General features: G+C 38.0%; 1 protein-coding gene across 2 annotated transcripts in view; it reads right to left on the bottom strand.

Annotated features, from left to right (window-relative positions):
• LOC137250444 (uncharacterized) overlaps nt 1-23,959 on the bottom strand; it is a 117,533-nt gene that overhangs the window by 566 nt on the left and 93,008 nt on the right. The window lies entirely within an intron of this gene.

Below are 23,959 nucleotides of genomic sequence, written 5' to 3'. Positions count from 1 at the left end.
CCGTTATTTAACGAGAACTCTTTAAATGTCTGTTAAATGCCTGTACTTCTGGTTTCGAGCCCTACCCGCGAAAAAAAAGTAAGCGACAAAATGTAAATCTTTCAGGAGAAATTCTTTTTACTTATTTCGGCACTCAAAGCTGATTATTATCTCAAACTTGGTACCATTCCTTTTTATTGCATTACAAAAGCCATGCAATGCGTAAAATTTTTTTATCAGTGAGAGATCACAATTTTTTGTCGCTTACATTTTTTTTCGCTGTCAGCATAAATTGCTCTTTCTCAAAGATATGGCGGTTACCTTAAAATATAGACATTAAGAACACTATTGTTAGTATTTGGCAGTTATTTTTAAGCTATTGCATTGATTTTATCGCGGGCTTGGCGACTAAATCAAAAAAAACCGTAACGGATATTTGTCAAAAAAGGTTCGAAAAGGTTCGGTGTTAGCAACAGGCCAAATACATAAAATTGGATCTCTACCATAAACAGCGGTGGGCACCACTACATTTACACGGTCACCAAATTGAGAATGTGTTAGTAAACACGAACGCGTAGCGAGCACGAAAGCAAAGTAAATTTTTTATTTAGTTTGATTTCAATGCTTGAACGGTGAACACGTGTCGCACGCACTCTTTGGTACTCTGTTTTAAGCGCGCGTGCGACACTTCCTCACCGTACGACCATCGAAATCAAACTAAAAGAGCTGTCGTTGATTTTCACGAAGTAGCCATTGTGCTATCACTTATCGCATACATATATGGTCGCTTACAAGCCAACCTAATAAAACCGCACTGCGTTTTTTAGCGCACGTAAACAACCGGCGTTTTTTGCCCTAACCCAAATAAACATGCGTTTCGACAATGTAAAGCATGTGTGCAAACGTCAAATCTAAATGTCACGCAGAACAAAAATTGGAAATCGGGTTAGGTTTTCACGCAGCAAATTCAATTTGAGTTGCTCTCATACAAGTTGTATGTGCATGAGACATTTTTGACAGAAAATGACTTGCGTGCGTTTATATTAGGTTGGCTTGTTAGCAGGTGCTAAGCTCACGCCCACCCCGGATCATAAAGTTAAAGTGAATGTTAAAGTTAAAGTTAAAAATAAAGTTAAAGTGAAAGTCGATGTTAAGTTTAAAGTTAAAGTTAAAGTTAAAGTTAAAGTTAAAGTCAAAGTTAAAGTTAAAATTAAAGTCAAAGTTAAAGTTAAAGTAAAAGTAAAAGTTAAAGTTAAAGTGAATGTTAAAGTTAAAGTTAAAAATAAAGTTAAAGTTGAAGTTGAAATTAAAGTTAAAGTTAAAGTCAAAGTTAAAGTTAAAGTTAAAGTTAAAGTTAAAGTCAAAGTTAAAGTTAAAGTTAAAGTTAAAGTGAATGTTAAAGTTAAAGCGAAAGTTAAAGTTAAAATTAAAAATAAAGTTAAAGTTAAAATGAAAGTTAAAGTTAAAGTCAAAGTTAAAGTCAAAGTTAAAGTTAAGGTTAAAGTTAAGGTTAAAGTTAAAGTTAAAAATAAGGTTAAAGTTAAAGTGAATGTTAAAGTTAAAGTTAAAGTGAATGTTAAAGTTAAAGTGAAAGTTAAAGTTAAAGTTAAAAATAAAGTTAAAGTGTAAGTTAAATATTAACTTCTCATTTATTCAATAAAAGTAAAAAATTTGTTTTCTTATCGGTCACCACGCTTAAAAAGGTTAACTTGAATTAATATCAAAGACAAAACTTGAATTAATATCAAAGAAAACAAAATGTTGCATAAATATTATAACTGCATAAGTTGATAATATGCAATAGCTTTACCGCGGCAGTCCCCGAGTGCCACACGTCCTTTTTATTTTTTCATTTTCAACCAGTTTACAAAGTAAAACAAAAAACATCTAAAAAAACTTAAATTATTTCATATAAATACATTCGTATAGGTAGCTCCAGTTCAATTTGAATTAATTGCACTTATGTATAGTAAAAAAATAGGAACTTCATTTCTAAATTTTAGTTATCAAAAGAACTATTTGGAACTATAAAATAAATTATTTTACATTATCTTTCTCATCTGTTTCTGGTAGAATATCTCTAATATCTTCATCGGATTTCAGATTCAAATATTCTTTTAAAATTTGTGTGGGATTATGTTTTTATCACAGAGGTCTTTCAAGTTTTTTATTAAGCTAATGAAATACTAAGCTCCCTATAGTGGAAGAGCGCCATTGGTTAATAACGAAGAGTTACGTCTGAATTGTGGAATTAATTTCACATCATATTCTTTGGTTTCAGAGCATTCAAAGTATCCATATTTAAATTTAATAAAAGAGCCGTTTTTCTCGAATGAAGCGGAACGCAATTTTTGGAAATTAATTCTAAATGTGAGTGGAAACATTGCACTAGCAAAACTTTTCCAATCCTTAAAATTAGAGCGATGCATGGCGATACACATATAACTTGTTGTATTGGTCCTAGCGCTATCCATCATGGTATACCATTCTGTTGGAGCCGAAACAGTTTTTTCACGAATAAAAGACTCAATAATGCTACGAATCGAGTCTACTGGCATCATGGTATGTCCAGGTAGCAAATATGTTATTTTGATATTTTTAACAAACACTGACTTCTCCAGGAAAAATGCCAAGGCAGCGAGCATGGCTCTGTTCCGGCTTTGACCTGCACAGCTATCACAGTAAAAACTTATTTATTCGTGAGTTTTTCTTTCATCTACTATTATTAAATAATGAAAAATAATTGTGCTAATTTCATTGCAACCCCTTTTTCCATCAGATTCTCCCCAAAGAAAGCAATATCCATCTTTGGTGCCGTTTTCATACACACTTTCGCTGTAGTACACATACTTTCGGGAATAGAATAAGTTAACGCTTTTCCCGTGAGGAGTGTTAAGCACCTTTTGAAGATCAAAACTAGCACATAAAAATCCGGAATTTGATTTCCCTTTTTTTTTTTGGTCCTCCAGAAATAATTCTTTGGATTTTTCCTTGGCTTGAAAGTGATTTCTGTACTCTTCAGTATGACGGGAATCACTTTTTGCTTCATTGTCCAAATTTTTTTATCGCTCGCAAGTCACGCACTTATCTTTTTTGGGCAAATGAAATCCGATATGAAATTCATTGTTGAAAATATTTCGGAAAACTCGCAAAGATAACTTGGCTGATTCTTGGTTGATGCTCTTTAAATGTTTAACATAACATTTATATAGCCCTGCTACATTACGAAACCCATGTGAAATATACAGTTTCTTGCTCTTATTACGGCAATAATGAGAAGGCACTGCAGGCCACTTTTCAACAGAGCTGTAAAACTGTGCAATCATTTGAAATTTTAAATCATTGATTCTTGCCTTCATTCATTCATTCCTTGTTAAGCAATGTGGCTTAAAAGTTAACCCATTCGTCATTCAGCAGTGGAGAAAAAGAATGCATTCCTGAATTCATTCGAAGAAAGAATGAAGTAATTGAATGAAACAAACATTTTTCAACACAGAATAAGCATTCAAATGAATGCAGCCTTTGCTGAGTGTGCACACACTTTTCTGGTACCAATAAATTATGAAAAATGTCGTACATGTACAAAACCCGCTCAAAAATTTCACATGGTTGCATTTAATTAAAGCCACTTCAAAATATCAACACAAAAAATTAATTATTGTCCGTGATGAGCAGTTTTTTCCATATTTAAATGATAATAAAGTACGAAGAAGTTAACTGGAAAAGTATCCTTATTGAAATTTTCCTAAAAATTTAATAATAAAAAAGCAAATGACAAATATTTCAACATCTCTGTTCCGAAAATTGTCATCGTTCTAAAAAAGTGTTGCCAATGTGTCATATAAAAGGCCTGCTTTAAAAAATACTAGCCTACACGTCCTCAATTAAAATAAAAAAATAAATGTAAGGCGCGATAACCTCCGAAGAGATCTAAGGCCGAGCTTCTCTTCCAATTTGCGTCGTGCTCCTCTTGATTTTTCCCTACAAATTGGCCGGACGGGACCTACATGTTTTATGCCGACTCCGAACGGCATCTGCAAGGCAGATGAGTTTTCACTGAGAGCTTTTCATGGCAGAAATACAATCGGAGCGCTTGCCAGACACTGCCGAGGGGCGACCCCGCTTAGAAAAATTTTCTTCTAATTGAAAAATCTTATTTCTAAAATTTTGATGTTGCTTTGCCCGGGAGTTGAACCCAGGGCATACGGTGTGATAGGCGGAGCACGCTACCATCACACCACGGTGGCCGCACACGTCCTCAATTGGTGATTAAATAATTGAAGAAAAGGAAATACATTATAAAAGCTCCTAAGTTCCTCCATATATGCTTCCTAACGGTATATGGTCAAATATTGTACCTATACTGGTTTATGAGTTTGTTAATTGCAATAGCAATATAGTATTTTCTAAGAAAAATATTCTTCTAAACACAATTGTTTGTAATTACAGTCATTTAAGGTAGGCTCTATAGGTAGGTGTAGCCTTCTAGATAGGAAGGAAATTAACTTTGAATACAAATCTGCTTAAGTAAGATAGAATTCAACCAAAACAATTTCAATAGTTTACCAATGCCGGGCTGTAAAAAAATTGTAGTCCGATAGAGCCAGTCAATCTCTTTGTGGGGAGGGAAATTAATAACCTCTGAAGAGTTTCTCCCAATGGAACATTTTTTTTTTTTTTGTGGAACAGATGAAGGAAAACGGGGAAGATGAATCAGGTGTATAAAAAAAACCTGAATCGCCGTAGGACGATGCCATGGAAATAGATATATGTTTATCGAAATCCTCGGAACTAGGAAGCTCCAACGAAATCGCCGATAGACCTATGCACTTTGGTGTATTTAAATGACTTAAACTCAAGTATCTGTGTTTGTTATATTATCGACAAAAAATATCCACAATTTACTCTATTTGGCCAATGCACAATGTGTTCATTTGCAAAATCCATTTTACAACAATAGCAAAATAAGCAGGCCATATAGTAACATTTTGACATATAGCAAGATAGCAATAGATTGTCTTTGCGAAGTTTCAGTCAAATTTGACTATATCTTCATGTCTTTGGAATACTTTATATAATCAAGAGCCCTATGGTTTTATGTAAGCGGGTTTTCCGCGAGATTTACCTAAAAAGGAAACCAATCAACTCATAAGAGCCTACAATTTTTTGATCTCACACTATTAATTAAAGAAAAATCAACCCAATTACGAAGTATAAAAAATCTGCTATGAAGTACTATTTCTTATATGTCTTATATGTTCGGACAAAATGAAGATGATTTAAGACTTTCCTGGTTTATAATTAACTACTTGTTTGTTTTCGAAATGGTACCATCGCAATATACCAGTAAATGTTTCTTTCTTTTCAGTTTCTCTTAAAAAAACATAATAATTGATATTCAATAATTATAAGCCGGCGTTAAGTTCATGAATTCTTAAATATTAAACTACTTCAATAATTAGAAGGGGCTATTTTTCGTATTGATAAATTTTTCGACTTTTTTGCACCCAACTCCTAAATTGATTTAACATATCTGATGGCAATGAAAGTATACTAAAAAATAACCTTGGGGAAAAGGTATTTAGTATTGAATGGAAAAAAGTGTGCATTCATTTCAAGTTTACATTCATTAAAGATTGGGAATGGTTCTTACATTCCCACTCTATATTGAATTATATTTTACCATTCAATAACATACACACTTTAGCTTTGAGTTAAAGTATTTTGAGCCATTCAGGAATGGAGATTTATAATATGCAACCTTAAAATCATAATTTTTTTAAAAGAATGCTGATAGAATGCACACTCACCCCAGCGGGTCAGGGGTCAGAATATACCCGCGGTAGGTATGCTTGTCGTAAGAGGCGACAAAAATACCAGATTCAAGGGGCTGTGTAGCGCAACCCTTTAGGTTGCCAGCGCAATATACAGCTTCTCCAAACCCAATTGTCAACCTCACCTATCCGCGGCGAATCCTGTTTCACTAATAGACGAGTCTCTGGCGACCCAAGCTCCTCATGGAACTTGGGGGTGGGTAGGGAGGGATGATGGCCTGTAGGTTTAATGTGACCATATAAATCGTTCTCGAGATGGCCGGGCTAGCACCTTAATGGTGCTGTGTTACCGGAGCGTACCAGATCTGTATCTGGCAAAGGACTATAACATCGATAACACTCCCCAAAGAATTCGGAGAACAACCTTATCGCTACAATAACAACAAAAACAGAATGCACACTCAATTGATTCAATCTTTTTACAGCTCTGCTTTTCAATGAATGCTTTTAATATAGATACTTTAGCTATGTCTGATTTGTTATGGGGTTCCTTTCGTACCTTATTTTCAACAACATTGAAATACTTAGCATTATCCCTCACTGCTATTAACAATATTTGCGATATACTCAAAGTACTTAACAAAAATTTTTGGTACACTTTTATGGTTTTGTCGTAAAAATTTATGGAGTAATCATAGCTGAACTTTTTGTTGGGACTTGTTGATCTCACCCTCTGGATATTCTTTCGTCTTATACATGAAAGTAACCAGTCTTTTTGCCTTAATTTATTTCCGATACCCCAAAAGTGTTTATTTATAGAAATTCTGTCGCTCTCAGTGAAATTTTTCATGCAATAATTTCCACAATTTTCGGTAGCACAGAGGTTTTTTCGAACTCCAGTAGACCGCTTTTTTCTAGTTAGGAGTCGCTTAAGTATTGGTTTTTTCTTTTTATAGCCTCTTTTCCTAACACAAATTTCTGCTTCGCAATCGTCAGTTTGCTCCGTATCAGTATACGAGTACGGTACAAGAGCGCCTTTGGCATAGGGATTGTCAAAAGGAGATGACAAACGCAAAATGTACCAAATCGAATTGTCAATTCGTTTTTGCCGTCGTGCTAAAGTTTATTAAATAATATTTCACAACAATTTAAGTTATTTCTTTTTTAGTAAATGCATCTAATTTAGCGTCTTATTTTCCCTCCATTCCATTCGCCACACACACAGATTTTGACAACCTGAACAAAGGTATGTTGTTGCTGTAGAGATGAGCTAATCATATAGTTGAAGCATGGGTTTCTGACAGAGAAGCAAAATAAAAGAAATGGTCAGTGAACGAGAACAACCGATTACCTATAAAATACGCCCTGTTATACTGTGTACAAACACACACCAAATTGGCAATTTATACCATTTGGGAAATTTATTACGCAATTTATCATATAATAAAATGCCAATTTAAAAAAAAAAATTGCGTAATAAATTGTTTCAAACTGCAAATGCAACCTTGTAAAGTGTGTTTATTGAGAAGATTTAAACGTTAATCGATTTGTGAATGAAAAAATATTGTTCCTTTATAGAAAAGTGTCGATTTGTTGTCGGAAAGGTATTAAACCTTTATCGAAAATATATCGAATTGATATCGTAAAAATATCGAAAGATTTCGATTTTATTTCGGAAAAATTTCCATTTTTTGTCAAAATATATCGACTTATTATCGAAAATATATCCATTTGCTATCGAAAAGTTACCAAAAAAACATCGGTTTCGAAAACAAGTCGATATTTTTGCTATAACAATTCCATATTTTGAATATTTTTTACACAGCAAATATACTTTTTTTGGAACCAATCGATAACAAGAATAAATATTGATTTATCATCGGAAAAATATTAGTTTTTTATCGAAAATATATTCATTTGTTGTCGAAAAGTTGCGATAACAATTCGATATTTTACAGATAAATCCTCGAAGAAAAATGAAAATTTGTCCGATGGCAAACCGGTAATTTATCGATAACTAATCAATAACAAATCGATATACTTTTGATAACAAATCTAGACTATCCGATAATAGTAAGACTTTTCGTATTTGTAAATGATTTTTTTCAAAATTATGCTAAATTTATTATTATTAGTCACTATTGAATGATCCCAAAAATATCCCGAAGCGATCTTAAAATAGTCCAAAAATAGACCCCGAAATGCTCCCGAACGACTTCCTGAAAGCATTACTACGAAAAGTCTCGCAATGATCTCAAAATTATCCCGAACAATTCAGAAATTGTTAAGAAATAGTGGCCGCGATCCGGACAAAGACGATATGGTGTTCATCTTGAAAAATAACAATTTTTTGCATACCCTTATAATGTTAATTTTAACATAACAGAAGAGAGATTCACCATTACCGAAACCTATTACGGTCGCAACTTAACAGTTTTAAAAAGCCTAAAGGGCCAATTACTGATACTTAGCATAGACTTGACTTGACTTCGCGTAAACTTGGCAACTTAGCCACGATTATACTCCACTTAGCGCATACAATCTGGCATCATAATCAATAAATGTCAATTTGTTTGACAAAATGTCAAAATGAAATGGAAAGAAACAAATAGCATTTAAAATGTAAACGTCACTTAGAACTTACATAGAAAACCAAAATCCAAAAGACTTCTAAATCAAGTTAAGTGTTGCTAAGTTTTGAGTAATCAGTAATATGCAATGTTCATTTAACAGAACTGTAAGTGACAGTTCTCAAGCCAAGTCAAGTCTATGCTAAGTATCAGTAATGGGCCCCTTACGCCATAAATCACTATACACGATCTCAGTGATACTGAGAAAACGTTTGAAGATAAAAATTAATCACTGACAAAGCCCAAACAATTAAAAACAAAACATATCACACTGAGAACGCCTTTTATTCTTCTTGTATAAAAGTTGTTATCCGCAATCACCCGAATTGCCTTTTCTGGTTAACCGTTAAATGTAATCGCTAAATGAGATTATAAGCTCGAAGCTTCTTCACCCGAGCTGTATGACAACGTGTATTAAAAAAAACTGTTTTGAATTCTTTCATCATAGTGTTCTTGTGAGGCTGATTCTGCAGTTTTTGGACTACAATTATTCTAAATATTTCGATAATTTTTTCAAACATCTTTTCATTTCGATAACTACTTCCGATTTGCCACCGGTAAAAGAAAGAATTATATTTTTAGTATTAAATGTCCAAAGCAGATAAAACCCAACATTTAATCACGTACAACATTTGGCCGTCAACTTACGAAGCTTCCCATCATAAAACACGAATCCGGCAACAAAGCTTATTCACCAAAAATTTAAAACTGAACTGCACACAAAATGCGTATGAACTTTTATATTTCAGAGTCAATGTTTTGGCCAAAATGATCACTTATCTTTGACAATACAAATAGAACATCAAAGAGGCAAGGGAATTCCGATTTAATAAGTCAAAGATGAAAATTTCCTGTTAGTCAAGCAGTGGCACACTGGCCCATATGGCCTTCACTAGCGGTTAAAAGTAAAAATTTTAGGTGTAATCAAACGAGACTTTTTCATTTCCTATCGATGATAATGCCCAATTTTAGTAGTAAACGTTGTCAAAAAATGAAAAGCTAATGGAAAAAATGTATTTGTAATAATTTTTAGGCAATTCACAAAGTCTGCTATCCATCGTGATTTGTCATGTATTCTTTATAGATGTTTCGGATACAAAATAAAAAAAATATAATTCAGCAGCTTATGTATATTATACTGTAACGAATTTACTGCAAATCCTTCCTCTGAATAAATAACTCTCACAATTTCTTTTTTGGATGGTTTTAGGGATCCCGTCAGGGTAATTTCCGGACTAATACGGGATCATTTGGTGAGCCTTCCGAAATCATTTCTTTCAGGATCCCGTCAGGGTAATTTCGGGACTTTTTCGGGATCATTTAGGGACCCTTCAAGAAATATTTCTGCATGGTTTTCGGATCCGTCTTGGATCCCGCCAAGATCATTTCGGGGCTATTTCGGGATCATTTCCGGGAAGTTTTCAGGATCCGTCCGGGATCCCGTCAGGGTTATTGTGACTATTTCGGAATCATTTTGGGACCCCTCCGGGATAATTTCTGGATGATTTTCGGGATCTGTCCAGGATCCCGTTGGAGTTATCAGGATCATTTTGCGATCATTTCGGAAATGTTATAGCTAAATGTTATAGCTATGATTACACTCTTTGTAACCAACTAAATACCCGAAAAAGCAATATTATTTTCAACTAAAAATTCCCTTTGATTTTAGCTAATTGTAGTTTCACCCCTTTGTTCTATGAGTAGTAATCCTTTCACCCCTGACATATCAATTAATTAACCTTAAAAACAAAATGTATTTTATTTATTTCGAAATAAAAAGATGATAAAAATATTTTAAGGACTACCTTTATATAAATGGACCAAAAAATGGAAGGCAATTTTTCGTTTAATACAGACATAGTCTTGTTGAATTTTGACTGAAAAACTTTAACAATAGCTCTTGTAAAAGAATTTTGGGATTTAAAATTATAAAGGTAGAGCGCGTGTTTAAATTTTAAATAATCAATTAGTTAATCCCAAGTACATGGTTTACCTTAAATTGAAAGATTGTACTCCACCTTTATAGGTTTAAATCCCAAAATTCTTTTACAATAGCTTTTGTTATAATTTTTTAGTCAAAATTCAAGAAGACTATGTCTGTATTAAAGGAAAAATTGCCTTCTATTTTTTGGTCCATTTATATAAAGGTAGTCCTTAAAATATTTTTATCATCTTTTTATTTTCAATTTTTTAGTACTGCCTACAAAAAGACAATTGCAACTTTGATGAGTAATTTCAGTAATTCCTAAGTGAAAATTCTTATCTTTATTTATTTGTTCAAATAGCTACCCGTTCTTTGGCGTTGCTCGGCCGTACTACGTCTATATCTATATTCGGCTTAGGTGACTGTAGAAAGATGTATGTGTGCTACATATAAATCGGTGAATTATTATAGCTGTTCGATGTTCTGGATATTGGTAGAGAGGGTGAGTAGGACAAAGAGGATGAATGTGGTGAATGATTTTTGTTGGCGATTATTCTCATAATTGGCGAAGCCGGATAGTGCAACGCAATCGATGTTGGTGAATATGATCACAACTGTTGAGGGAGTCAGTTCAACACAATTGATGATGTGGTGAAGAGAATTTCACCACGTTTGTCAGCTACTTAATTTGCACAGCTGAATATCGTGGTGATATTCACATACGCCTAAAAGTCTAAAAGAATCGTGGTGAAAGTCGCGTATGCCTAAAACTATGCACGGACGTGCATTGAGGTGGGCCTTCAACGAGGTGGGATTCTACAATGCCTGCAACACTCAGGAGGCTAGCCATGAAGGTATGGCGTAATCTTCTAAATAGTTCAACTTGTGCGTTACGTAGCTCAAATTTTTTGATCAAACATTGCATTTTCACTGAGTTTTAAACTGTATTTCAGGTTTCAAGTCTCTAGATATCCAGGAAGTTGGTTAAAAATCGATTGCAAGATTCCCAATTTAAAATTAGTTTTCTCAATATTTCGATCCATGCGCCACCTAGCGGATTTTTTTTTTATAAAATATTGCATTGTTACCGGGTTCGGACTTACTGCCCAAGTTTCATGTCTCTAGCTCATCGGGAAGTTACTCGAAAATCGATCGCAAGATTCCCCTCGTTTCTCAGGGATTTGTAGTTATCTCACTTAGCCCGCCACCTTAGCGGAATTTTGTTTTTTTGTAAAATGTATTGTCACCAAGCCTCGAACTGTGCGCCAAGTTTCAGGTCTCTAGGACACAGGGAAGTTAGTTAAAAATGGATTGAAAGATACCCAAATCAAAATTAATTTTCTTAATATCTCGATCCATGCGCCACCTAGCGAATTTTTTTGAGCAAATATTGCATTGCCACCGGGCTCCGACTTACGGCTCAAGTTTCATATCTCCAGATCACCGGGAAGAATCGATTGCAAGATTCCCCTCGGTTTTTAGGATTTGTAGTTATCTCAATTAGCGCGCCACCTAGCGGATTTTTTTTTTGTAAACTGTATTGTCACCAAGCCTCGAACTGTGTGCCAAGTTTCAAGTCTCTAGGTAACCGGGAAGTTAGTTAAAAATGGATTGAAAGATTCCCAAATCAAAACTAATTTTCTTCATATGTCGATCCATGCGCCACCTAGCGAAATTTTTTTGATAAAATATTGCATTGTCATCGGGTTCTGACTAACGGCTCAACTTTCATATCTCCAGTTCAGTTCCCTGTATTTTTTCAGAGATTTTCAGGGATTTTCGTTTATCTCGATTCGTCTGTCACTTGGCGGTATCTTGTTTTCCACGAATTGTAGTGCCATCGACTCGCAAACTATGTGTTAAGTTTCAAGTCCCTGGATCACCGAGAAGTTAGTTAAAAGTCGATGGCAAAATTGCCATTTTAAAATTAATTTTCTGTATATCTCGATCCGTGCGCCTCCTAGCGGATTTTTTTCACTTGCATTGTAATGTCTCCCAGATCTGAACTATGTTCTAAGTATCAAGTGTCTAGCTCAACGGGAAGTTACCGAAAAGACTTTTCTGTGGGTCAAAAATTCGTATGGAAATGAGGTGACAAACATGAAAGGGACTTAATATGAAGGTATAATAATAATAAAAAAATTTAAAAACAATTTTTAAGTTCAACGGTTTTATTGAAAACAATACTTACATTAAGTAATAATAATACTAAAAGCTAGAAAATAATTAGGTAGGTTCTAGGTACTAGTCATCACACTCCTCATCAATATAGGGCGTTGAGCAGACAATTAAATAAAAGCGTTGAGCACGTGAAAATGTCTAAAAGTGTGAGGCGTAGCATAACCTGATTAAGGTTCAGTTGGTCTTATATATGACTATCAATAAAAACTTGACGCGTCCAACGCTTTTATTTAATTGTCTGATCAACGCCGTAGATTGATGCTACCTACTTATTTTCTAGCTTTTAGTATTATTATTACTTCATGTCAGTATTGTTTTCAATAAAACCGTTTAACTTAAAAATTTTTTTTTATTATTTTATTTTCAAGTTTTTAGTCTTTATTTAATTGCCTATTATTCCTCCTTCTATTTAATTCATTTAGTGACTCAATATTACAAGGACTTTTTCCTGACAATTTGTTACAATCTAAGTCCTGAATACATAATCCTTCCAAAGACTTTACTCTACTCTGCGCCACGTATGCTTGTCCCTCCTCCAACTCCAATATATTTTGATGTCACTTCTACCGGACTGTATGTAATATTTGTTCCAAATATGAGCCAAATCGGACATCATAGGTCGCTTTCTATTCATGTATGTATTATGGTGTTCCAAATATAGACAAAATTGGACCACAAATACGATTTTTTTGAATATCTCGATCTTTGCGCCACCTAGCGGCGTTTTTTTTCATAGGTCGCTTTCTATTCTTGCATGTATTATATGTTCCAAACAGACCTGTTAAATTTGAATTCGCATTAGTAATCAATTAATTAGATGCCTTTTGTAATGGCCAATGATTATTTCAATTGTTTTCCGAAAAAACAATTACTAATTAATTACCATTAGAAAGAAATAAAAAATAAATCATCTTTTTTCCGATTATTGAAAAAAATCAAAAAAATCAAAAATAATCAAAAGTAACCAAAGTGATTACTTTTGATTACTTTTGATTTTTTCGATTACCTTTGGTTTTTTTTTAATTATTTTTGATTGTTTTACAGTTTTTTTTTTTTTGATTATTTTTGATTATTTTTCCGCTTTGTTGAAAGAAAAATTCTCCTTTGTTGCATGCACGGGATAATTTAAGATGCAATAGTAAATCGTAAGGGCTTATCGAGGCGAATATATACATACATCATATAGGGCGAATGGTATATGAGCGTTGATCTAAACATATTCTCCGGTAAGTATACACGCATGTGCATATTTTACTACACTCATTATATAAAATAACTAGCAGATCCGGCAGACGTTGTTCTTGCCTACGTGCATACATTTTAATAAGCTTTTTCCGTCTAACTCTGCCCTACCCCTCTACACTTTTTCCTAATCTTTTTATTCACTCCTCCTTCCTGCATACATTTTAATAAGCTTTTTCCGTCTAACTCTGCCCTACCTCTCTACACTTTTTCCCAATCTTTTTATTCACTCCTCCTTCCGTCTTTTTTGCTTCATCTCCATCTTCGCCTCATTCCATCTCTTTCTCAGTCTCCTTCCCTCTTTTCTCTTCTCTCAAGTTTTTCTCCTTCTTCTTCATCTCTTATTGCCAGCCCCGGAGGGTGGTATGTATTTTGTTCCAGTCCCATTCGGAGTCTCAGCCCCAGTCCCACTCGGATTCTCAGTCTCAGTCCCAGTCCTAGTCCTAATACCAGTCCCAGTCCGTCTCTGGTATACTTCCCGGAAAAAGCATCGTAAATACTAATATAGGCAAATTTATATACGAAATTTCAGGCAAATCGAATAGGACGTATGTAAATAGGTATGTGGGTATTATTAATTCTTGTCCTTATTTCCGCTTCGCATGCATATTTATCAGTTTTGCCAGGTTGATGCGACTAAATCGAATATCACAATGAACTTTAGAGCTCTTAGCAACAGCTTTCATTTGATATCCACAATACACACACATTCTAGGGGTATCCGGGTACATGTTTTGGCCTATATTTCGAGACCCTAGTCACTCAGCGGTGTAAAACTTACTCTGTATTATAGCACACATCAACAACTTCAATTTGATACCCATAATATAAAAACACATTCTAGGTGTATCCGGGTCCATGTTTTGGGCTATATCTCGAGACCTTAGCTTCCCAGTTGTATGAAAATTATCCTGTACTATAGCACTCATCAACAGCTTTCATTTGATATCCATATTGTATAAACACATTCTAGGGGTACCCGGGTCCACGTTTTGGGCTCTATCTCGAGACCCTAGCCTCCCACTTGTATGAAAATTATCCTGTACTATAGCACTCATCAACAGTTTTTATTTGATATCCATATTGTATAAACACATTCTAGGGGTACCCGGGTCCACGTTTTGGGCTCTATCTCGAGACCCTAGCCTCCCAGTTGTATGAAAACTATCCTCTACTATAGCACTCATCAACAGCTTTCATTTGATATCCATATTGTATAAACACATTCTAGGGGTACCCGGGTCCACGTTTTGGGCTATATCTCGAAACCCTAGCCTCGCAGTTGTATGAAAATTATCCTGTACTAGAGCACTCATCAACAGCTTTCATTTGATGTCCATATTGTATAAACACATTCTAGGTGTGCCCGGGTCCACGTTTTGATCTCAAGACCCTAGGCACGTAGCGAAAAAAAGGTAGACGTTGGCCGATTTTCAGACCTACCCAATATGATCACAAAATTTCATGAGAATCGGTTCAGCCGCTTCGGAGGAGTTAAGCCTCTAACACCGTGACAGAAGAATTTTATATATTAGATAAAAAAAAATCATAACTCAAGAATGGCTAAACCGATTTGGGATTTCAAAATCAACTAACCATCATTTCTCCTTCCTGTATCTTTCCTAAAAATGTTACGGCAATCTTTCTATCCGTTCTCGAGTTATGGAGTGACAATCAAAATGTACACTTCTTTTTATATATATAGAGAAGATGTATGATCGAAAACGGCGGTTTTTCTAATTGCCCAGACAATATGTAAAAAAATGTTGGATTCGCAGGTTGGCATCCAAAAGCTTTCATTTAGCAATGATTCTTTATGGTTTCATCCTTAAGTCTAGCCAATTTTGTTATATCCAAAATAAATATATCCACTATTTTGGATAACGTTATGGCTATGCACTGATTGTTTTGTACATACAAGTTCATTGCTGGATGTTACGGTATATCGTGAGCGCTTATCTAGGCATATGGGTATATACATACCCACCTACAAATTATCGTGTCTATAGATGTATGTGACGAATACCTTGCTGGGGAGTGCGTATTGTTTTACGATTAAACAATATGCTCAAACAATATGTGAGTAATACTACTTAGGTTGATAGCTTCACTTCCAACTGGAACGATCCTCTAAGTTGTCATTCATCATCATGATCAGTTGTCTAATCAAAGGTCGTTATATCCCAAATAAATTTATTAACATATGTCCATGTACATTAGATTGACACTTGTTTTTATTTCCTTATGATTACGTGGATATTTCCTATAAAATTTTATGTTTTGCATAGTGAGCCATATTTGTATTACTAACAATGGAAATTCCAAACACATTTGTTTGCCAATCATACATTATTTTTTTCGACATGGTTGGATATTTTCCATTGGGAGGGTGGAGCCGTGTGTAGAAGTCCACGAAAGTGGGGAAAGCTTCTGACCGCCATTCACCTGGGAATGGCCAGAGTGATTCTTTTGCATACGGTTCAAGCAGCTCACTACTGCCGGTCGCTTTCGGCCAAGTATCCTCTGGGTAGCCGCAAAGATTCGTGTTGGGAGAGAGCCTTTGTCGCCAAGTGCTGGCGTTCACGTCTGTGGACGAGCGTCTCGCCGCTATCCGAATAAAAGCAAAATTTTGTAATATATCATTCATCTGCGCCCATGCGCCGACAGAGGAGAAAGACGATGAGGTGAAAGACACTTTTTATGAACAATTAGAACGCACATGCGATCGCTGCCCCCGTCATGATATAAAAGTCGTGCTTGGCGACTTTAACGCCAGGGTGGGCTAAGAAGGTGTTTTTGGCCCTACAGTCGGAAAGTTCAGCCTATACAATGAAACTTCTCCTAACGGACTGAGGCTGATTGACTTTGCCGGTGCTCGAAACATGGTCATATCCAGCACGAGGTTCATGCATAAAAAGATACATCAAGCTACATGGCTGTCTCCTGATCGAAATACTCGAAATCAGATCGATCACGATGTGATAGACGGACGGCATGCCTCCAATGTTTTAGATGTGCGCACGATCCGAGGACCTAACATCGCCTCGGACCATTATCTCGTTGCAGCCAAAATACGCACCCGCCTCAACGCGGCTAAAACTAAGGAACAAAAAACACAAGGAAAGCTAGACGTCGAAAAGCTTCAATCACAACAGACTGCCAATGATTTCGCAACTCGACTCTCACACCTGCTCTCTGAGAGCGCAACTCATCCTGAAGGAATACAGGAGCAGTAGGCGCATATCTCCAAAGCACTTCGTACTGCCGCCGAGGAAAAAATTGGTTACCGGCGGCCACGAAAAAACAACTGGTACGATGAAGAATGCCGCGTTGCAACCGAAAGAAAAGACGCTGCCTACAGGGCTACGTTAAAAGCGAGCGCGACAAGAGGAGTGTGTGAACGCTATCGTGAGTTGAAAAGGGAAGCGAGACGCCTTTTCAGGAAGAAAAAAGCAGAAGCAGAAAGGCGTGAGTGCGAGGAGCTTGAGCTGCTAGCCACCAGGAATAACGCCCGAAAATTCTACCATAAAATACGGCGACAGACGGAAGGTTTTAAGACCGGGCAAACTCCTGTAGGAATGAAAACGGCGACCTTGTAACTGATGTCCAGCGAGTGCTTAGATTATGGAGGGAATACTTCTCTGCTCTCCTAAATGGAGGCAGCAATTCACCGCGCAGAGATGAAGAACCCGATCCCGCAATCGATGATGATGGAACATATGTCCCCCCGCCCGATTATGGCGAAGTTAGAATAGCAATAACCAGATTGAAAAACAACAAGGCCGTGGGCGATGATGGATTGCCTGCGGAGCTATTCAAGTACGGAGGCGTGGAGTTGGTAAGGCGCATGCAGCAGCTTCTTAGCAAAATATGGGCGGACGAGTGCATGCCCGTCGGTTGGAATCTAAGTGTTCTTTGCCCAGTCCACAAGAATGGCGATACTGCAAAATGCGCCAACTATCGTGGAATCAGCCTTCTTAATATCGCATATAAGGTCCTTTCAAGTGTATTGTGCGAAAGATTGAAGCCCACCGTGAACCGGCTGATTGGACCTTATCAGTGCGGCTTCAGACCTGGTAAATCTACCATCGACCAGATTTTCACAATACGCCAAATCTTGGAAAAAACCCGTGAAAAGAGAATCGACACACATCACCTCTTCGTCGATTTTAAAGCCGCATTCGACAGCACGAAAAGGAGCTGCCTATATGCCGCTATGTCTGAATTTGGTTTCCCCGTAAAACTTATACGGCTATGCAAAATGACGTTGAGCAACACCATCAGCTCAGTCAGAATTGGGAGGGACCTCTCCCAGCCGTTCGAAACTAAACGAGGTTTCCTACAGGGTGACCCCCAATCGTGCGATTTCTTTAATTTGATGCTGGAGAAAATTATACTAGCAGCAGAACTTAACCGCACTGGAACAATATATTATAAAAGCGTGCAATTACTGGCATATGCTGATGACATTGATATCATCGGCCTAAACACCCGCGCTGTTAGTTCGGCTTACTCAAAACTGGAAAAAGAAGCGGTAAAGATGGGTTTGATGGTGCATGAGGACAAAACGAAGTACCTGCTGTCATCCAGCAAAGAGTCAGCGCATACGCGCCTTGGCAACCACGCTACTGTTGGCAGCCATAATTTCGAAATAGTAGAAGACTTCGTTTATTTGGGAGCTAGCATCAACACTAGCAACAACATCAGCACTGAAATCCAGCGAGGAATCAATCTTGCCAATATATGCTACTTTGGACTAGGTACGCAATTGAAAAGTAAAGTCCTCTCTCGGCGAACGAAAATCATACTCTACAAGTCACTTATCGTACCCGTCCTGCTATATGGGGCAGAAGCATGGATCATGACAACAGCAGATGAAGCGGCTTTGGGAGTGTTCGAGAGAAAAGTTCTTCGAAAGATTTATGGACCTCTCCGGGTTGGCGATGGCGAGTACCGAAGAAGATTTAATGATGAGCTGTACGAGCTATACGCAGACATCAACATAGTCCAGCGAATTAAAACGCAGCGGCTACGCTGGCAAGGCCATGTTATGCGAATGAATGATGATGCTCCGGCCAAGAAAGTGTTTCTTGGAAGGACCAGGTGGGAAACGATTTAAACTCCTTTGGTGTCACCAATTGGCGCGGGAAGGAGTGACTGGCGCGCCTTGTTGGACGGCCATAACCGTTTAGGCGGTTAAGCGCCAATTAAGTAAGTAAGTAATATATTGTAGCGAATTTACTGCAATTCCGCTTATTTCAAATCTTCTACTAAGGTTCGAATCACTAAACTGTTGAATAAATAACTCCACTTCTCAATAATGCAAAATGGCCTTTATTAAACTACAATAACACTACTATTGCTCGACAGATAGCGTACTTAATTCAAAACTGATTGTAGCGCCTCTACTGTTGCTGCCTTTTATACTCTTTGATTTCCTCGTTGCATCTTCTAGGCGCTTCTAGAATTTACTTAGTTACTGCTATAAAATTATAACTACAAATGCACGTGTTTGTGTGTTTCTTCTCCGCTGCGTGTACATACATATGTGTAGATATAATGATTGAATTATTGTTGTGTATCAAGTCACTGCTTAGCATCAGCTTAGAGATGATAGTATCCCTTAGTGTTGCTAATATTCGTTACACTGCCCTCCACCTAAGTCTGATCGTTCCGGTAAGACAAATCTCTCGATCTAAACGCTGCTAGCCTCTCCAAATGAACCACTTTCTTTTAGGTTCGTGGTTTGCCAATGGTTTGTATGCGGTACACTACATCGTTGATCCGTTTTATAACTTTGTATGGGCCTTCCCAATTACACTGCAATTTCGGGGACAAACCTTTTTTTCGTTGTGGGTTGTATAACAGCACCAAATCTCCTTCCTGAAACCCTTCCGAATTAATGGCTTTATCTTACCTCGCTTTCATATTGTCACTAATAATCTTTGCTCGTTGCCTTACCAGATCGTGTATCTCTCTCAGCTCTTCTTCCAAGACACCAGGGGATTTCTTGACATTTCTCTAAGCATCGGCATCTATCCTATACTTCAAATCAGCTGGCAGTCGAAGGTCATTGCCAAAAATTACCTTTGCGAGAGTTTGGCCCAATGTCTCATGCCCTTATGGTACTTGTCTACTACTTTCCCGTAATGCTCCTCCAATGTTCTATTGAAAAGTTCCACCATACCATCGGACTGAGGATGCAATGCAGTTGTCCGTGTTTTTCGAATGCCCAACTTCTTGCACATTTCTTGGAACATAGCTGATTCAATATTCCTGCCTTGGTCAGAATGTAACCCCATTGGTACACCATACCTTGCAACCCAATGATTTGTAACCACTTCTGCTACTGTTTCCGCTTCTTGATTTGGGATTGGGTATACCTCTGGCCATTTGCTGAAATAATCCATAATCACCAGTACGTATTTGTTTCCGCGGTTGCTAGTAGGAAATGGGCCTGCGACATTCATGGCGATCCTTTCTAATGGTGCACCTGAAATATACTGCTTCATCTGGACTTGACTTCGTGTTGGGGCCCTTTCGCACTGTTGCAAACTTCGCAGTTGGCAATCCACTCGGTGACCGACTGACGGCAACCAACCCAATAGAATCTCTGCTTGGTTTTCTTGAGCGCATTCGTGATTCCAAGATGGCCTCCACTTGGACCATTATGCAGCTCGCTGAGCACGCCAGGATTCCTCTTTCTGGGAACAACTATCAGTTTCTTTTTGCATTGACCATCCTCACTTTCCCATACTCGATGAAGGCAACCGGATATCAATTCTAAACTGTTCCACTGTGCCCAATATGACTTCGCAATGGGACTCTCTGCTGACATCTCTTCTCTGTTTGGTCTTTCGTTTCGTTCGAGCCCTTGCATAACATGTGAGAGATCTGTATCTTCTAGCTGACACTTTCTTAGTTGTTCCTTATCTCAATCATCCGTGAACGTTATAGTCATTAGCCGGACATATATAATGTCTTCTTTAGCCTCGGCCTTTGAACAGTGCTTGGATTCCAAACTACATGGTCTTCGTTACATTGCATCAGTATTTCCATGGGTACTACTTTTCGATGCTCAATGGAAAAGTCATAGCTTTGTAGGCGCTCTATCCACCGTGCCAATTGTCCTTCCGGGCTACGGAACTGCAGAAGCCATTTCAACGCTGCGTGATCTGTCCTGACACGGAATCGCTGGCCGTAGAGGTATTTGTGAAAATGTTTAATGCACTCTACCAATGCCAACAGCTCTCTCCGCGTAACGCAGTAGTTCCTCTCTGGTTTTCCAATCGAACGGCTGTAATATGCTGTCCATCGACCAGTTGTGACAAAACGCCTCCTATAGCATATCCACTCGCATTTGTATCTAGAATAAATGTTGCTCCTGGAATCGGATATGCTAACATTGGGGCAGTGCACAAATGCTCCTTCAGTGTTTGGAAAGCCACTTCTTGCTCCTTCTTCCATTCAAAAGTTTTATTTTTTCTTGTAAGCTCATGGAGGCTATGGACTACGCTGGAAAAATTTGGTACAAATCGGCGGTAATATGTGCACAGCCCAAGGAAACTTCTCAATTCATGTAGGTTCTGTGGTCTTGGCAAATCCTTTACAGCCTCTATCTTTTGATTCGCAGTGCAGATGCCCTCTGTCGTTACCTTGTGACCCAAATAATTTACTTCCTTTTTAAACAGCGCACACTTTTTGGGACTTAACTTCAGACCAGCGCCAGCTATTCTCTGGAAAACTTCCTCCAAGTTCTTAAGATGTTCATCAAAGTTCTTTCCCAATACGATGATGTCGTCCAGGTACACCAAGCATGTTTTCCAATGTAGTCCTTTCAGTAGCTGATCCACAAGTCTCTCAAAAGTAACTGGTGCATTACAAAGTCCAAAAGAATCACTGTAAATTGCCAAAGCCCATCACCGACACTGAAAGCTGTTTTCTCTTTATCTTCTTCCTTCACCTCAACTTGCCAGTAGCCGCTTTTCAAGTCGAGTGTGGAAAACCATTTCGTACCAGATAGCGAGTCCAGAGTGTTGTCAATTCTTGGCAATGGGTAGCTATCCTTTTTCGTAACGTCATTCAACTTCCGGTAGTCCACGCAAATCCTCATTTTTCCATCCTTCTTCTTTACAAGTACTACCGGTGAGCTCCATGGACTAGCTGATGGTCGGTGACGCCGCTGTCGCCATTTCTTATATGAGTTGACTCACAAATTCCCGCTTCGCCAGTGGAACGCTACGTGGAGCTTACGGATCGGCCTCGCATCTCCAGTGTCAATATGATATTTCACAACGTTGGTGCGGCCTGGTTTGGAACCATCCTGGTCAAATATGTTCGCGTACTTTAGGAGCAGTTGTTTTGCCTTACTCTGATAGGCTTCCCCTAGCCCCTGCATCCATGCCGTGATGTCATTTGAAAGATCAGTATTACTAGATGAAACGTGATCCTGGAGCTGTTCGCAGTTAATAACTAATTCAGCCTCTTGGCATCTTCCCAAAATAGCTCCTTTGGTCAGTTTGAGTGGTGACTTGAACTCATGGAGTACTCTTACCGGAATACGTCCATCTTGTTTTGTCATAGCCAGGGTTTTTCCTACAAGTATGTTGAGTGCTGATTTGTTTGCTGCTTCGACAACCCACAATTTCTTTGTCCCATAATCTCCATCAACCTTTGCCCAGATGACTGCTTCGGATTTTGGTGGTATTTGCGGGCTCTCTTCCACCAGCACTCGTTTATTGCTGTAGCCCTTCTCGTAGCCGAAATTAAGTGGCACATCCATGTTCTTATATCGCATCGTCTTGCTTTGCATATCGATCTTGATGCCTTGGTCGATTAAGAAGTCCACTCCAATTATGATTTCATCAACAATTTCTGCCACTATAAAATTGTGTAGTACCGTGGCGTTGCCAATTGCTACTTCACATGCTACTTCTCCAATTACCTGGGTGTCCTCTCCCGTGGATGTACGTAATCTTGCTCCAAGCAATGGTCTTATCTTCTTGTTGACTAAATCTGATCGAATAATGGAATGGGATGCACCCGTATCTACAGTCAGTAAACGTTCCTTTCCATCCACATGTCCTCCGACAGTAAGATTGCTTGACTTTCTTCCAATTTGCGAGATAGAGATTATGGGGCATTCAATTGAGGGAGCCAGCTGTCGCCCCTTGCGGCTGACTCTCTTGAGTTTAACAATTGAGTGGACTTGGAGATTTGCTCATCTCCGTCAGCTCTGCTACGGCCACCCAGATTGTTGGAACTATTAGGACCGGTGGTGCAATGACGTGCAATGTGGCCTGGGTTGCCGCACTTGAAACATTTCATAACTCCAGAGTTTTTCTGTTGTGATCCCTTAAGTGCTTCCAAAATTGTGTCCACCCAATCTGGCCTTTCTACTTCCACACGATGGGCTTTGTACGCTGGCTTACTCAAAAGTGAGGCAGTTTCCTGAGTCAATGCATGGGATACCTTTTCAGCAAATGTTTGCTTTGTGTTCGCGTATGTGGCTCGCTTCGTTTCGACGTCCCGTATGCCGTTTATAAAGCTCTGAATCTTTACCCTTTCAGTGTATTCCACGGTCCGCATTTGCAAGATGAGCCAATCTTTCAACATCCGAAGCAAAATCCTGCAATGTCTCATTTGCTTTTTGGTAACGGTTTTGCAACTCAATTTGGTATATCTGTTTTCTATGCTCGCTTCCATAACGTCTCTCTACAGCGGCCATCAATGCTTCATAGTTGTTCCGCTCTCCTTCAGGAATCGTCTGTAGGATTTCAGCTGCTGGCCCCTTCAATGCTACGAATAGAGCTGCAACTTTATCTTCAGCATTCCAGTTCTTCACTGTTGCGGTCTTCTCAAACTGCAGCTTAAAGACCTGGAAAGGAACAGAACCGTCAAATGATGATGTTTTTACTTTTGGATTGCTTGCTGAAACAGCTGGGCGGTTTAGTTGTAACTGCGCCATATGGCATTTTAACGCTTCTATCTCGGCATCGATTTTGTCCTCGAGTTGTAAAATTTTTGCATCCTGCTCTTCCAGTTTCACAAAGAGCTGCGATGATACCTGTTCCGAAATTTTTGGCGACATTTCAGATATACGTGCCTCTTGCGCTTCCAGTTGAGATGCCAAATATTTCTTCTGCTCTTCCAATTGTGATGTTTTACGGGTTTCCTGCGATTCCAGTTGGAATACCTTATACGTCTTCTGTTCTTCCAGTTGTGATGAA

Source organism: Eurosta solidaginis, chromosome 1 (assembly GCF_040869045.1).
Source record: "Eurosta solidaginis isolate ZX-2024a chromosome 1, ASM4086904v1, whole genome shotgun sequence".
Taxonomy (NCBI): domain Eukaryota; kingdom Metazoa; phylum Arthropoda; class Insecta; order Diptera; family Tephritidae; genus Eurosta; species Eurosta solidaginis.
This window is presented reverse-complemented; position numbering and strand designations above follow the sequence as displayed.